Raw genomic sequence first — 16,592 nt, 5'->3', positions numbered from 1 at the left:
GAGTGTTGTGTGCGTGTACACGGGGCGAGGGGGGCGAGAGAGAAAATGCATCTTCTCTTTTCTGGCTGCAGGGAGCTCGTGTCAGAGCCTAGTTATGATCCTTAAATTCTCACTGTGTGCACACTGGGCATTTAGGGACCTTTTCCCTAGGAATAACGTGGTTTGAGTCACAGGGTTCCTGGTCAAAATTCTGTGTATAACACAGTCATAAGATTCCTGATGGCACATGCTGTGTGGTAAGTGTTTGCCCTAAAACCTGTGGGGATGATAGGGACACATGAGTTAGAGTCAGAAAATACAGTCTTTATTCTTTTACTTAGAACAATTCTACATTTTTGGCAGTGAAAATGGGATCCAGCCGGTAGAGGTCAGTGTTAGGTACTATTTGAAATTACCTAACTTATTCAACAGAGAAGGCAATGGCACCCCATTCCAGTACTCTTGCCTGGAAAATCCCATGGACGGAGGAGCCTGATAGGCTGCAGTCCACGGGGTTGCACAGGGTTTGACATGACTGAGCGACTTTACTTTCACTTTTCACTTTCATGCATTGGAGAAGGAAATGGCAACCCACTCCAGTGTTCTTGCCCAGAGAATCCCAGGGACAGGGGAGCCTGGTGGGCTGCCGTCTATGGGGTCGCACAGAGTCGGACACGAATGAAGCGAAAGGTCCCCTTATAGAAGTGTGGTAAAATAATTGCAAGGGAGTAAAACCTCCTGACTAAGGAAAAACACCGAGGCTCAAAATTCAAAGAAATAGTCTCCTAATACAGTGTAGATGAGTAGAAATTACTGGGAAATGACTCTGTTACAGGAACAATAGCAAAACTTAGTCTGTAAATATTAGATTCATGCTTGAAGTGCTTCTCTCCACAAAATACATGCATGTGGATTGAAACTGAGAAATGTAAATTACTAAATGTTTCAATAAGAAACAGGAGTTTTTAATTTAGAAAATGCTATAAGTAATGGTTGTTCTTGGGACTTCCCTGGTAGTCCAGTGGTTAAGACTTCACCTTCAAGTGCAGGGGACACAGGTTCGATCCCTGCTCAAAAAACCAAAACAATAACAACAACAACAAAAAACATGAAACAGAAGCAATATTGAAACAAATTTAATAAAGAGTTTAAAAAAGATCCACATTAAAAAAAAAAACTTCAAATAATATAGTTGCTCTTAATCTTTGTTTATAGATTTCATTAATGAGCTGTATGTGTCTATTCAGGGGTTCCCAGGGTGTCTGAGAGATAATCATACTTTGAATAAAATAATCTTAGTTTCTCTTAAAGGTGCGAGAATAAGTAGAGCATGTTTAGATGATAACAATGCATGGTTTTCGGAAAAAGACTATTCAGAGGAATTAAAGAAAATCAAATAACACAGGTAAGAAACCAGTTGATAAAGAGTTTGGACATGTTCCTGCAGGTACTGTTGGACCATTAAAGGTGTTTCTTCTTCTAGGACGTCTTTGCCCACTGACTGAATTTAGGAAATGGAGGAGGCATGAAATTATATTCTGTGGAAGGCCTGAAGGAAAATCTGATCTACTGTGGAAGAATTGTTTGCAAAAACACCAACTTAATTGCCAACAGGAGCATTTAACTAGCAATTTAGATGTATAGAGGGAAAACAAATATTCCCTTGAGGAAGAAGTGAGGATTTCCTCTATAAAGAGCCTTGCTTTATAAAAGCATGTTAAGTTCCTGTTTAAAAATCTTACAGATCTTAAACAATGTAACGTTTAAAATACATAAAAATTCATCAACAGGAATAAAGTAACCAGAAAAATTTGAAAAAGGTAAATATAAACTATTATGTATTAATATTCTATTTTAATTCAAGATAGTTTCTAAATTTCAGGATCAAGATTTAATAAATAATATCAAACAACTATGGGCTTTCCCTTGTGACTCAGATAGTAAAGAGTCTGTCTACAATGCAGGAGACCCAGATTCAATCCCTGGGTTGGGAAGATCCCCTGGAAAAGGGAATGACTATCCATACCAGTATTCTTCCCTGGAAAATTTCACAGAGTAGATAGGTTACACTCTATGGTGTCACAAAGAGCCCGACATGACTGAACGACTAATACACATGTCAAACAACTAAAATTGTGAGTATATATGGGTTGAGCACCTATTTATTCTTTAAGATAGCCTTATTTAAGTTAGATTTCTTACTTTCTGCATTAAAAAGTTAAATAATATGTTTGAAGCATTTGAAATATATGTTTCTAATTTGTCTATTGTTAACATAATACTAATATTAATATTATTCATTTCTAGAAATAATCTATTAAGAAAACTGTAATCAAAGAATGTTATATTGCATTCAAATTAATCAAACATATTTGGTTAAACTGTCAATAAAATAAATGTTGCCATTACAACTAAAATAATTTTAATGAGAAAGAATCACCTTTTATTAGTGAATTTCCTTCTATAGAGCTTCCTGAGTGGGACTAGTGGTAAAGAATCTGATTGCCAGTACAGAAGACATAAGAGACATGGGTTCAGCTCCTGGAAGATCCTTTGGATGAGGGTATGGCAACCCACTCCAATACTCTTGCCTGGAGAATCCCATGGACAGAGGAGCCTGGCAGGCTACAGGGTTGTAAAGAGTTGGATGTGACTGAACATCTGAGCACTTTCCTCTATAGGGGAATATATGAAGCATTTTTTGCATCCAAATTATAATTTCCTGAAAAAGAATATTTAGCTTAACCTTTTTGGTTGATTTTTATTATTGTTTATGTTGCTCAATCAAATCAGACAGCAAACAGGGAAGGAATTGGACACAATATCTGACTACATTTGTGAAACTTTTATATATATCTTTCTTTTCCCTATGAACATTTAATTTTGACTAAATGTCCAAAATTAATAGGATTAAAAATAGTTAAATGTCAAAATGTTGTGTTTTTAAGCAATTAGATGTATTTTAATTTAGTAATTTGGAATTCTAATTGGTGGAAGCTTATGATCTTGAATATAAAAGCTTTTTCTCTTACATTCTTATAGTTTTAACTTTCTCAATTTTTAGAAAATAACCACTTCTAATAATAATTTCTACTTTTAAGTTAATTCAGAATCATTTATGAAGTAGTAAATTAGGGTAGAGCCTTATGCCATATCTTTACAGAATGAGTTATTAGAGATAATATTAAGGGTAAAAAGATAGAACAATGTGTTAGGTGTTTTAGACTAGATATTATTATATTATAGACTAGGTTGATTGGGGGGAAAAAAATCATGGAAGTTAGACAACTAGTAGTTAGTTGATGTTTTGACTGTAAGAAGTAGTTTGTCTGCTTTCTCCATTCTCATGCCATAATTTAAATTAAAATGATGAGACATATAGATTTTATTAGAATGCAGATGTAACTTTATAATTCATTTAAGATTTTTTTCTGCAGATGAGTTTATAGATCCTGATTTCAAATCAAATTTCCCCAAATCACATAACACAAGTGTGTCAGAAAGTAACTGAGAACTGATTAAGACCAAAGCCCATGTCCTAGTCCAATTGTACAAAAAGAAAATTCAGTCAAGAAATGTAAATTTAAAGAAAGAAGATCAATTGAAAATTACAGAAACAAATCTATCATGATGGAATTTGTCCTCCTGGGTTTCACTGATATTCCCCAATTTTGATGGTTTCTTTTTGGTATATTCTTAATAACCAGAGTAGATGCCACTCTTCAGATGTGCATGTATTTTTCCCTTGGCAGTTTTTCTTTCCTAGAAATCTGTTAGGTATCTGTCACTCTTCCCAGGATGCTCTTCGACCTTTGGGCCCAGACAGGAACCATTTCTTTTTTCACTTGTGCTACACAAATGTGCTTCTTCCTTATGCTGGGAGCCACTGACTGCTGCGTGGCCATCTGTGACCTTCTGCACTATCCCCTGGTCATGAGCCCCCAGGTCTGCGTCAAGTTGGTGGTTGCCTCCTGGATTGGTGGTACCCCAGTCCAGATAGGCCAGACATGCCAGATTTTCTCTCTGCCTTTCTGTGGCTCCAACACAGTCAATCATTTCTTCTGTGACATTCCACCATTATTAAAACTGGCTTGTGGAGACATCTTTGTTAATGAGATGGTGGTCTATATATTTGCTGTATTGTTTGTCACTTTGCTCCCTTTCTGTTGATACTTGGATTCTATATCAGAATTAGCTCCACCATCCTGAAGCCAGCAAACAAAGGAAGGACCAAAGCTTTCTCCACTTACTCTTCCCACATCACTGTTGTACTTTTATTCTATGGATCAGCCACTGTCACCTACTTAAAGCCTAAATCAAATGAACATGAAGGACTAGACAAACTGCTGTCTCTTTTCTACACCATTTTGACTCCAATGTTCAATCCTATCGTATATACTCTGCAGAACAAACACATTAGAAAGGCAATGAGAAAATGTCTTCCCTAAGTGAAAGATGAGAGTGAAAAAGTTGGCTTAAAGCTCAACATTCAGAAAACAAAGATCATGGCATCTGGTCCCATCGCTTCATGGGAAATAGATGGAGAAACACTGGAAACAGTGTCAGACTTTATATTTTGGGGCTCCAAAATCACTTCAGATCGTGCTTGCAGCCATGAAATTAAAAGACGCTTACTCCTGGGAAGGAAAGTTATGACCAACCTAGATAGCATATTAAAAGCAGAGACACTACTTTGCCAACAAAGGACCGTCTAGTTAAGGCTATGGTTTTTCCTGTGGTCATGTATGGATGTGAGAGTTGGACTGTGAAGAAAGCTGAGCACTGAGGAATTGATGCTTTTGAACTGTGGTGTTGGAGAAGACTATTGAGGGTCCCTTGGACTGCAAGGAGGTCCAACCAGTCCATGCTAAAGGAGATCAGTCCTGGGTGTTCATTGGAAGGACTGATGCTGAAGCTTAAACTCCAATACTTTGGACACCTCATGTGAATAGTTGACTCATTGGAAAAGACCCTGATGCTGGGAGGGATTGGGGGCAGGAGGAGAAAGGGACGACAGAGGATGAGATGGCTGGATGGCATCACCGACTCGATGGACATGAGTTTGAGTAGACTCCGGGAGTTGGTGATGGACAGGGAGGCCTGGCATGCTGAGATTCATGGGGTCGCAAACAGTAAGACATGACTGAGCGACTGAACTGAACTGAATTATCGGGATTATGAGACATTTGAAATAATACAGAAATTATGCTGCATTTATGTATGTAATTTGTTCACAGACTTAACTGAAATTTACTGTTCAGCATTGTCCTAAATTTTTAAATAAGCTCATGCTGTAATTTCCTTTTAGTAGAGAGTTATGTCCTCATGTTTATGGCAATTGTGTTCATTTACTTAGCAATGTTTTATTTTTAAAGATCAGTTTTCTCCTCACTGTAAACTAGTAAATAGAGATGTCTAAATAAACAAGAAGGTGTGATATTCAGGATGTGCTATAATTGAAATTATGCTGTTTTCCCTTTATTTTCAATGCCTTTCTATACTCTATGTTTATATTCTCTATTAAATAAGTAAAACACCCTCTGATGCTACAGAATCATTACTAAGTGATTTCCTCATAGGAAAAAAAAAAGCCTAAATATGTAAGTGTGTAAGTATGAGAAGTACTTATAAAAACAATAATGCATAGCATCAATGTTTATTGCAGCACTATTTTTCTAAGCAAAATTAAAAAAAAGAAAATGAATGCTCATATTGAGAAAGCTTTTAATAAATATTGTGCATAAATATGATAGAAAAATATGGAGTCACTAAAAAATAACACATTACATCTATATGATATGGGTCCTCAATAAATCATTTATTCTTGTATCCATGTTTTTTTGGTCATTCCTTCCTACACTGACCTTTTGTTTAGCTCTATGATTACCTGTGGCAAGGAAACTTTAGTAAATATGAATAGCACTTTGACATTAGAATTTGTCCTTTCTAACAATGGAAATCTTTTCATCACTGTGTTAAAAAGTTCAGTCTACACTCCTGGACAATTAAGGAGCACATAGAAAGAAGCTACAGCCCATGTATAAATGATATAAAGATGGAATCAATTTCAACAGATTTGCAATCTGCTACTTTAAGGATTTTTGAATCAATTATACAATATTATTTACAAGTTGTTTAAACTGTATATTATTCATTGATGTTAAAAATTTCTCTTTCTATACTGAAATGTGCATTTTAATTGTTGTTTTAGAATACTCATATATGGTAAAATTTTCTAAGTACTTTCATGTCTGAAAATTTACTTCACAAAGGTAATATCTTTGGACTAAAATAAAAGTCTCTCTGCTGGTCATTTAAATGACCTCAGTATTACTACAAAGGAGTAAGGCACATACACTGTTAGATACTGGGAGTGAGGATAAAAATGCACAACCTATTTTTTTTTTTTTAAGTCTACAGTTCTCAACACAATGGTATGTGCATCTTTACTTTTTTAAGGAAAAAAAAAGTCTAAGAACTGTAAAACTAAACAAACAAACCAAACTAAAACCAACCAAAGGAACAAAAAAAGCAGATTATGTTCTATGGGCACAATAGAATTAAATGGAAATGATGCTTTGGGAGTGGTGGGGAATGGTGAAGGGAGGAAGCATGAGAAAATTTCTATGTATGATAGACATGTTCCTTATCTTGGTTGCGATGGTGGTTTCACTGGTGTACACACATGCAAAATATGTCTAATTATAAGTTTTCAATATTCACTGTTTATTACACTTCATGCATTAGGGCTTCTCTGGCAGCTCAGCTGGTGAAAAATCCACCTGCAATACAGAAGATGCTGGTTCAATTTCTGGGTCTGGAAGATCCACTGGAAAAGGGACAGGTTATCCACTTCAGTATTCTTGGGCTTCCCTTGTGGCTCAGCTGGTAAAGAATAGGCCTGAAGTTGGGAGACCTGAGTTCAATACCTGAGTTGGGAAGATGCCCTGGAGAAGGGAATGGCTACCCACTCCAGTATTCTGGCTGGAGAATTCCATGGATTGTATGGTCCATAGGGTCCCAAAGAGTTGGACACGACTAAGCGACTTTCATTTTCACACATTGCTGCTGCTACTGTTGCTAAGTCACTTCAGTCATGTCTGACTCTGGCTCCCCTGTCCATGGGATTCTCCAGGCAAGAACACTGGAGTGGGTTGCCATTTCCTTCTCCAATTTCACACATTAGCAAAATGTTAAAAAGAAATTTTTAAAAGATTGGAATTTAAAGTAGAAACTTTCAGTAAAAGAAAACAAAGAGTAATTGTTACTATCAGTCTTGATCTACCAACAATGTCAAACAAATATCTAGCCTGTAGTAACATGACACTATTGGTAATTTCATATCAGAAATAAACTAAAAACAGTATGGTAAATACAAGAATAAACACCACATATTAAATTTATATTTTATTTTCAAAACATATGTGTCTTTACAACAAGCATTTTAATATTTTAATTATATACCACTAGTTCATAAAAGGTATCACAGGTCTTACAGTAATTTGGTAGGTAATGAACAAGTGTTCAGTTTCTACTAATGTCCAGTAGCAAGTCAAGAGCTCAATATTAAAAAGAAGAGCACTTTGAAGAGAATGGAAAAATCTTACTCAAAAATCCTAAAGGCTTGAACTGTAATTCACCTTTGGGGACCTGTCAGAGGCTTCAAGCAGCATCCCTATTTGCCATGGTCACCTCAAACAGCATTGGATCTACTGAAAAATATGGACCAAGTGATAGAGAGGCTTAGATAATAGCTTGGACAGATTGCAGAGCCTTCTGTTTTTCTAGGCTTCATTCAAAACTAGCAGCTTTTTGGGTCACTTGGGAACGGAGTCATAGGAACACACTTGATAAAAGGAATATGTTGCCTCCCAAATCTAAAAAGGCCTAGTATATCTTACCCTTCTTTCTTTGATCTAGGAGACAACAGATGCAGCAATGACTATTCATCTGAGAAGAGCTATCTCAATATACTCCACTTCACTAGCCCACTAGAAATTTCACTGAGTCAGAAGACCCTTGAAATTTAGTCATGTTTATTTCTTACCCAGGATAAGAAAAGTAGAAAAGTACTTTACCAACAAGCCAGAGCAATTGCTGCTTCTTGTTCCCTCAGTCCAGTCAGCATCATACGATCAGTGTTAGGACCCGTGTTATATTCTTTGGAAGAGAAAGATGATGAAGGGCTCTACAAACTAAATTATGATGGAGAGATGGAGAGCTCATACATCCTTGAAGTGAGTAAGTGAATATGTGTTGCTGGTCTTGCCAACAGAAAGCAAACTCTGTCTCGTGGGCCTCAGAGACAATGTGGAGAAGAACACCAATAGTTTCATGCCAGGGTCTGGGCATGTGGTCATTTGCTCAACCAGTGAAACTACATCTGGTTCATCAGGGGCAAATGAAGACACCACTTGGTTAAGCTCATGCTAATTACTCTTTTTCTTCAATATTTGTCTTCTACATAATTCAAATGGGATAGCTTAATGGGAATATAGGAAGAATTACCATCACTGTGTCATTTAAGTCCTTGTAGCACCTGGGTTTCCCAGGTAGTGATGGTGGTAAAGAACCTGCCTGCCATTGCAGGAGACTTAACATTTGCAGGTTCGATCCCTGGGTTGGGATGACATTGATTCCAAGAATCTCATGGACAGAGGAGTCTGATGGGCTACAGTCCACAGGGTTTCAAAGGGTAGGACACAACTGAAGTGACTTAGCACACATGCATGCTCTCAGACAGCATCCATCTCTGTAACACCTCCAGGAATGTAGTACTACTGTAAAATTCTCCCAGAAATGGTTAGTTTTAATGGCTTTCATTTGGAATTTCTCCTCATGACACCCCTCACTTCACAGTTTATGGAACCTATGTGGGGATGCTGCCAACTGCTAAAAATATCTATTCTAATTATATATTCTGGAACTGGAAAATAACTATAGAATGAGTTCAAGAACTCCCTGGACTCACTATGAGGTGAATCTGAGCTAAAATTATGTTGATCATTTGAACCCCCCTATAAAGTTCTACTTTGACTGGATGACTACAGTGACAACTTGGGTCTCTTGGAATCAATGTCGTTTGATAACCAGTGTTCAGTTCAGTTCGGTTGCTCAGTTGTGCCCAACACTTTGCGACCCCATGGACTGCAGCACGACATGCCTCCCTGTCCATCACCAACTCCTGGAGCTTACTCAAACTCAAGGCCATTGAGTCAGTGATGCCACCCAACCAACTCATCCTACATTGTCCCCTTCTCCACCCACTTTCAAACTTTCCCAGCATCAGGCTCTTTTCCATTGAGGCAGTTCTTCACATCAGTTGACCAAAGTATTGGAATTTCAGCTTCAGCATCAGCCCTTCCAATGAAAATTCAGGACTGATCTACTTTAGGATGGACTGGTTGGATCTCCTTGCAGTCAAAGGAACTCTCAAGAGTCTTCTCCAACACCACAGTTCAAAAGCATCAGTTCTTCGGTGCTCAGCTTTCTTTATAGTCCAACTCTCACATTGATACATGGCTAAAGGAAAAACCATAGCTTTGACTAGACAGACCTTTGTTGGCAAAGTAATGTCTTTGCTTTTTAGCATGCTGTCTAGCTAGGTCATAGGTTTTCTTCCAAGGAGCAAGTGTCTTTTAATTTCAAGTCTGCAGTCACCATCTGCAGTGATTTTGGAGCCCCCAAAAGAGAGAGTCCAGTAGTTTCAGAAAATTGTGATTATTTCCTTTTTCCAAGTGCATTTACCTTGATAAAATCTTTGAGTCCTTTTGGGGAGGGTGGGATAAATATTACAAATAAAAATCTGGCTATTTTTACATCCTTCTCTAGAGGACTCAAACTCCCCTTCACTGAAAGGTTTCTGGGGCTGTAAAGTGGCTCATTTCTGGGAAGTAATGAGGAGCCATGACTATCTATTTTAATAATTTTAGTTCGATTTTGGTCGCTTTAAGTCAGAAGGTGTCCAATGTGCTACTAGAGATCAGTGGAAAAATAACTCCAGAAAGAATGAAGAGACAGAGCGAAAGCAAAAACAACACCCAGTTATGGATGTGACTGGTGATGGAAGCAAGGTCTGATGCTAGAAAAAGTAATACTGCATAGGAATCTGGAATGTTAGGTCCATGAATCAAGGCAAATTGGAAGTTGTCAAATAGCAGATGGCAACAGTGAACTTTGACATTTTAGGAATCAGCAAACTAAAATGGACTGGAATGGGTGAATTTAACACAGATGACTATTATATATACTACTGTGGACAAGAATCCACAGAGATTCTTAAGAGAAGGAGTGGAGTAGCCATCATAGTCAACAAAAGAGTCCAAAATGCAGTACTTGGATGCAATTTCAAAAATTACAGAATGATCTTTCTTCATTTCCAAGGCAAACCATTCAATATCACAGTAATCCAAGTCTATGCCCTGACCAGTAATGCTGAAGAAGCTGAAGTTGAATGGCTCTATGAAGACCTACAAGACTTTTTAGAACTAACACCCAAAAAAGATGTCCTTTTCATTATAGGGGACTGGAATGCAAAAGTAAGAAGTCAAGAAACACCTGGAGTAACATGCAAATTTGACCTTGGAGTACAGAATGAAGCAAGGCAAAGGCTAACAGAATTTTGGCAAGAGAACGCACTGGTCATAGCAAACAGCCTCTTCCAACAACACGAGAGAACATGGACATCACCAAATGGTCAACACTGATATCAGATTGTTTACATTTTTTGCAGCCAAAGATTGAGAATCTCTATACAGTCAGCAAAAACAAGACTGGGAGCTGACTGTTGCTCTGATCATGACCTCCTTATTGCCAAATTCAGATTTAAACTGAAGAAAGTAGGGAAAACCACTATGTCATTCAGGTATGACCTAAATCAAATCCCTTATGATTATACAGTGGAAGTGAGAAATAGATTCAAGGGACTAGATCTGAAGACAAAGTGCGTGATGAACTATGGAAAGAGGTTCATGACATTGTACAGGAGACAGGAATCAAGACCACCCCCAAGAAAAAAAAACATGCAAAAAAGCAAAATGACTGTCTGAGGAGGCCTTACAAATAGCTGTGAAAAAAGAGAAGCAAAAAGCAAAGGAGAAAAGGAAAGATATACCCATTTGAATGCAGAGTTCCAAAGAATAGCAAGGAGACATAAGAAGATCCTTGGGGATCAGTGCAAAGAAATAGAGGAAAACAATGGAATGGGAAATGCTATAGATCTCTTCAAGAAAATTGGAGATACCGAGTGAATATTTCATACAAAGATGGGCTCAATAAGGAAAGAAATGGTATGGACCCAACAGAAGCAAAAGATATTGAGAAGAGGTGGCAAGAATACACAGAAGAACTATACAAAAAGATTTTCATGACCCAGATAATCACGATGGTGTGACCACTCACCTAGAGCCAGACATCCTGGAATGTGAAGTAAAGTGGGCCTGAAAAAGCATCACTAGAAACAAAGCTAGTGGAGGTGATGGAATTCCAGTTGAGCTATTCCAAATCCTGAAAGATGATGCTGTGAAAGTGCTGCACTCAATATGCCAGCAAATTTGGAAAACTCAGCAGTGGCCACAGGACAGGAAAAGGTCAGTTTTCATTTCAATCCAAAGAAAGGCAATGCCAAAGAATGTTCAAACTACCACACAATTGCATTCATCTCACATGCTAGTAAAGTAATGCTTAAAATTCTCAAAACCAGGCTTCAACAATATGTGAACTATGAACTTCCAGATGTTCCAGCTGGTTTTAGAAAAAAAGAGGAACCAGAAATCAAATTGCCAACATCCACTGCATCTTTGAAAAAGTAAAAGAGTTCCATAAAAACATCTATTTCTGCTTTATTGACTATGCCAGAGGCTTTGACTGGGTGGATCACAACAAACCGTTGAAAATTCTAAAAGAGATGGGAATACCAGACAACCTGACCTGCTTCTTGAGAAATCTGTGTGCAGTTCAGGAAGCAAAAGTTAGAACTGGACATGTAACAATAGACTGGTTCTGAATAGGAAAAGGAGTACATCAAGACTGTACATAGTCACCCTACTTATTTAACTGGAATGAAGCACAAGCTGGAATCAAGATTGCTGGGAGAAATATCAATAACCTCAAATATGCAGATGACACCACCATTACGGCAGAAAGTGAAGAAGTACTAAAGAACCTGTTGATGAAAGTTAAAGAGGAGAGTGAAAAAGTTGGCTTAAAATTCAACATTCAGAAAACTAAGATCTTGGCATCTGGTCCCACCACTTCATGGCAAATGGAAGGTGATACATTGGAAACAGTGGCAGATTTTATTTTTGGGGGCTTCAAAACCACTGCAGATGGTGATTGTAGCCATGAAATTAAAAGAGGCTTACTCTTGGAAGAAAAGTTATTACCAAGCTTGACAGTATATTGAAAAGCAGAGACATTACTTTGCCAACATAGGTCCATCTAGTTAAGGCTATGGTTTTTCCTGTAGTCATGAATGGATGTGAGAGTTTGACTATAAAGAAAGCTTAATGTAGAAGAATTGATACTTTTGAACTGTGGTGTTGGAGACTATTGAGAGTCCCTTGGACTGCAAGGAAATCCAACCAATCCATCCTAACCGAAAATATCCTGAATATTCATTGGAAGGACTGATGCTGCAGCTGAAACTCCAATACTTTGGCCACCTAATGCAAAGAACTGACTCTTTTGAAAAGACCCTGATGCTGGGAAAGATGGAAGGTGGGAGGAGAAGGGTGCAACAGAGGATGAGATTGTTGGATGGCATTACCGACTGAATGGACATCAGAACAGATCAGTCGCTCAGTCGTGTCCGACTCTTTGTGACCCCATGAATCGCAGCATGCCAGGCCTCCCTGTCCATCACCAACTCCCGGAGTTCACTCAGACTTACGTCCATCAAGTCAGTGATGCCATCCAGCCATCTCATCCTCTGTCATCCCCTTCTCCTCCTGCCCCCAATCCCTCCCAGCATCAGGGTCTTTTCCAATGAGTCAACTCTTCGCATGAGGTGGCCAAAGTACTGGAGTTTCAGCTTTAGCATCATTCCTTCCAAAGAAATCCCAGGGCTGATCTCCTTCAGAATGGACTGGTTGGAGCTCCTTGCAGTCCAAGGGACTCTCAAGAGTCTTCTCCAACACCACAGTTCAAAAGCATCAATTCTTCCGCGCTCAGCCTTCTTCACAGTCCAACTCTCACATCCATACATGACCACAGGAAAAACCATAGCCTTGACTAGACGGACCTTTGTTGGCAGAGTAATGTCTCTGCTTTTGAATATGCTGTCTAGGTTGGTCATAACTTTCCTTCCAAGGAGTAAGCGTCTTTTAATTTCATGGCTGCAGTCACCATCTGTAGTGATTTTGGATCCCAGAAAAATAAAGTCTGACACTGTTTCCACTGTTTCCCCATCTATTTCCCATGAATGGACATGAGTTTGAGTAAACTCTGGGATTTTGTGATGGACAGGGAGGCTTGGCATGCTGCAGTCCACGGGGTCTCAAAGAGTCGGACATGACTGATCGACTAAACTGAACTGAAAATCCTGATAAATACTAATGCCAAGAAGTATGGGCTTTGCAGGTGGCGCTAGTAGTAAAGAACCTGACTGCCTGCTGAGGACATAAGAGACACTGGTTCAATTCCTGGGTTGGGAAGATCCTCTGAAGGAGGGTATGGCAACTCACTCTAGTATTTTTGCTTGGAGAATTCCATGGACATAGGAGCCGGGTGTGCTACACTCCATAGGTCGCAAACAGCAGGACAGGACTGAAGCGACTTTGCAAGCATGTGCACAGTTTCTGTATGGTGTGAAGAAATAAAATATGGGTTTAGTGTCCATGCTGTGGATGAAAAAAAAAAAAAGTAAAAGCAAAGAAAACAAATGTACCCTCTTTAACAGCATATAGTGACATCAGGAATTCGCTCCATCATCTGCACTCTCAGAATTAAAGGCTGGGTTTAGTTTCCTAGGTTTAGTTTGCTGCACATGTATAGATGAAGCAGAGTTTCATCTGTTTCACAGTTTTAATTTCAAGTTAGTTGCCATGGACTCCATGGAAAATGAATTGGACTATGTGAGGTGTGGTTTTTCTCTACATGAGTTGTATTTGCTCAAGCTAGTCAGATAACTTACAATTATGATGGGAACCTATCATTTTTGAGTTATATGGAGACAGAAGATGACAATATATGTGTAACATGAAGATTGCATGTGTATATGTCTCTGTGTGTGCATGTAAATAAATCCAATATCTGCTTATTGAAGTCTTAGGCCCTAAGAGATCAGAATGTAACTGCTTTGGAGAAGTCTTTGAGGAGGCAATTAACTGAAAATGATACATTAAGGGCAGATCTTATCTAATATAATTGTTGACCATGTAAAAAGAGATTATGGAGAAGGAAATGGCAACCCATTCCAGTATTCTTGCCTGGAGAATCCCATGGGCGAAGAGCTTGTTGGGCTACAGTACATGTTGTCACAAAGTATTGGACACAACTCAGAGACTAAGCAAGCAAGAAGAGATTAGGGCATTGAAATTCAGAGAAAAAAGATAGCTTGAAGACAGAGGGTAAAAGCTGCCATCTACAAATGAAGAAGAGAGGTATCAGAAAAAAAAAATCAACCCTGCTGTTACAATGATTTCAAATGTCTAAACCCCAGAATAGTGAGAAAATAAATTTCTTTTTAAAAAATATTTATTGCAGTATAGTTGATTTACAATGTTGTTAGTTTCAGCTATACAGCAAAATGAATCTATTATACATATATACATACTTTTTTTAAACATTATTTTCCTATATAGGCCATTACAGAGTACTGAGTAGAGTTCCCTGTGCTTATTAATTATATATTTTATGTAGTAGGATATATATGTCAATCCCAACTTCCCCTACTCCCCAGTAACCATAAGTTTGTTTTCTATATTTGTAAATCTATTTTACAGATGGTGACTGCAGCCATGAAATTAAAAGACGCTTACTCCTTGGAAGGAAAGTTATGACCAACCTAGATAGCATATTCAAAAGCAGAGACATTACATTGCCAACAAAGGTCTGTCTAGTCAAGGCTATGGTTTTTCCTGTGGTCATGTATGGATGTGAGAGTTGGACTGTAAAGAAAGCTGAGTGCCGAAGAACTGATGCTTTTGAACTGTGGTGTTGGAGAAGACTCTTGAGAGTCCCTTGGAGATCCAACCAGTCCATTCTGAAGGAGATCCAACCAGTCCATTCTGAAGGAGATCAGCCCTAGGATTTCTTTGGAAGGAATGATGCTAAAGCTGAAACTCCAGTACTTTGGCCACCTCATGCGAAGAGTTGACTCATTGGAAAAGACCCTGATGCTGGGAGGGATTGGGGACAGGAGGAGAAGGGGACGACAGAGGATGAGATGGCTGGATGGCATCACTGACTCAATGGACGTGAGTCTGAGTGAACTCTGGGAGTTGGTGATGGACAGGGAGGCCTGACGTGCTGAGATTCATGGGGTCGCAAAGAGTCGGACGCGACTGAGCAACTGAACTGAACTGAAATCTGTTTTGTAGGTAAGTTCATTTGGGCCCTTTTTGTAGATTATTCACTTTTAAGCAATATCATATTTACAAATAATAAATGCATGAGAGAGTGTGGAAAAGGGAATGCTGCTACACTGTTGGTGGCAATGGAAGTTGGTTCAGCTACTATAGAGTGTAGTATGGAGGCTCCTTAAAAAATAAAAATACAACTACCATATGATTCAGCAATGCCATTGCAAGCACATACATGGAGAAAACTATAATTTGAAATGATATATGCACCACAATGTTCATTGCAGAAATATTTACAACAGCCAGGACGTGGAAGCAACCTCAATGCCCACCAACAGAGGAATGAATAAAGAAGATGTAAATGCATACAATGGTACATTACTCAGCCATAAAAAAGAATGGGATAATGCTATTTGCAGCAACATAGATAGACTTAGAGATTGTCATACTGAGTAAGTCAGACAAAGAGAGTTCTATTTTTTCAGCAACCAGTCTATGGTACTTTGTTATATCAGCTCTAACAAACTAATGCAAGCAGTATCAATATGTGTGTGTGTGTGTGTGTGTGTGTGTCTTTGTGTATATGTATGTATGTATTTATCTGTAGATACATATATGTATATGTATATATATAAAGTCATATGGTGGTGGTGGTTTAGTCTCTAAGTCCTGTCCAACTCTTGTGACCCCATGGACTATAGCCTGACAAGCTCCTCTGTCCATAGGATTTTCCAGGCAAGAATCCTGGAGTGGATTACCATTTCCTTCTCCATGGGAACTTCTTGACCCAGGAATCAAATCTGGGTCTTCTGCATTGAAGGCAGATTCTCAGGCAGATTCTGATTGAGTTATGAGGGAAGCTGATAATAAAATATATTTTATATACTCATGTTATGTGGAGATAGATGCATATAGATGTTGCAGTTTCCTGCATGTGCAAAAACTGCATGTGTGGTGGGTTGACTATAATCTTTATTTTAAATATCTAATAATAATAAATAGGCACCAGTAAACTAAAAGAAAATATTTTATTTTTCAACTTTTTGACTTGAAAACACTAAGCATCAGCCTTAATATTTTTCAATTTAATAT

The 16,592-nt window shown here is 38.3% G+C and overlaps 1 pseudogene; it reads left to right on the top strand.

Moving 5' to 3' along the window:
* Positions 1-3,606: 3,606 nt before the first annotated feature.
* On the top strand, positions 3,607-5,358 carry LOC133235334 (olfactory receptor 10AG1-like; annotated as a pseudogene).
* The last annotated feature ends 11,234 nt before the right edge of the window (positions 5,359-16,592 follow it).

This window comes from Bos javanicus, chromosome 2 (assembly GCF_032452875.1).
Source record: "Bos javanicus breed banteng chromosome 2, ARS-OSU_banteng_1.0, whole genome shotgun sequence".
NCBI classification, from domain to species: Eukaryota; Metazoa; Chordata; class Mammalia; order Artiodactyla; family Bovidae; genus Bos; species Bos javanicus.
This window is presented reverse-complemented; position numbering and strand designations above follow the sequence as displayed.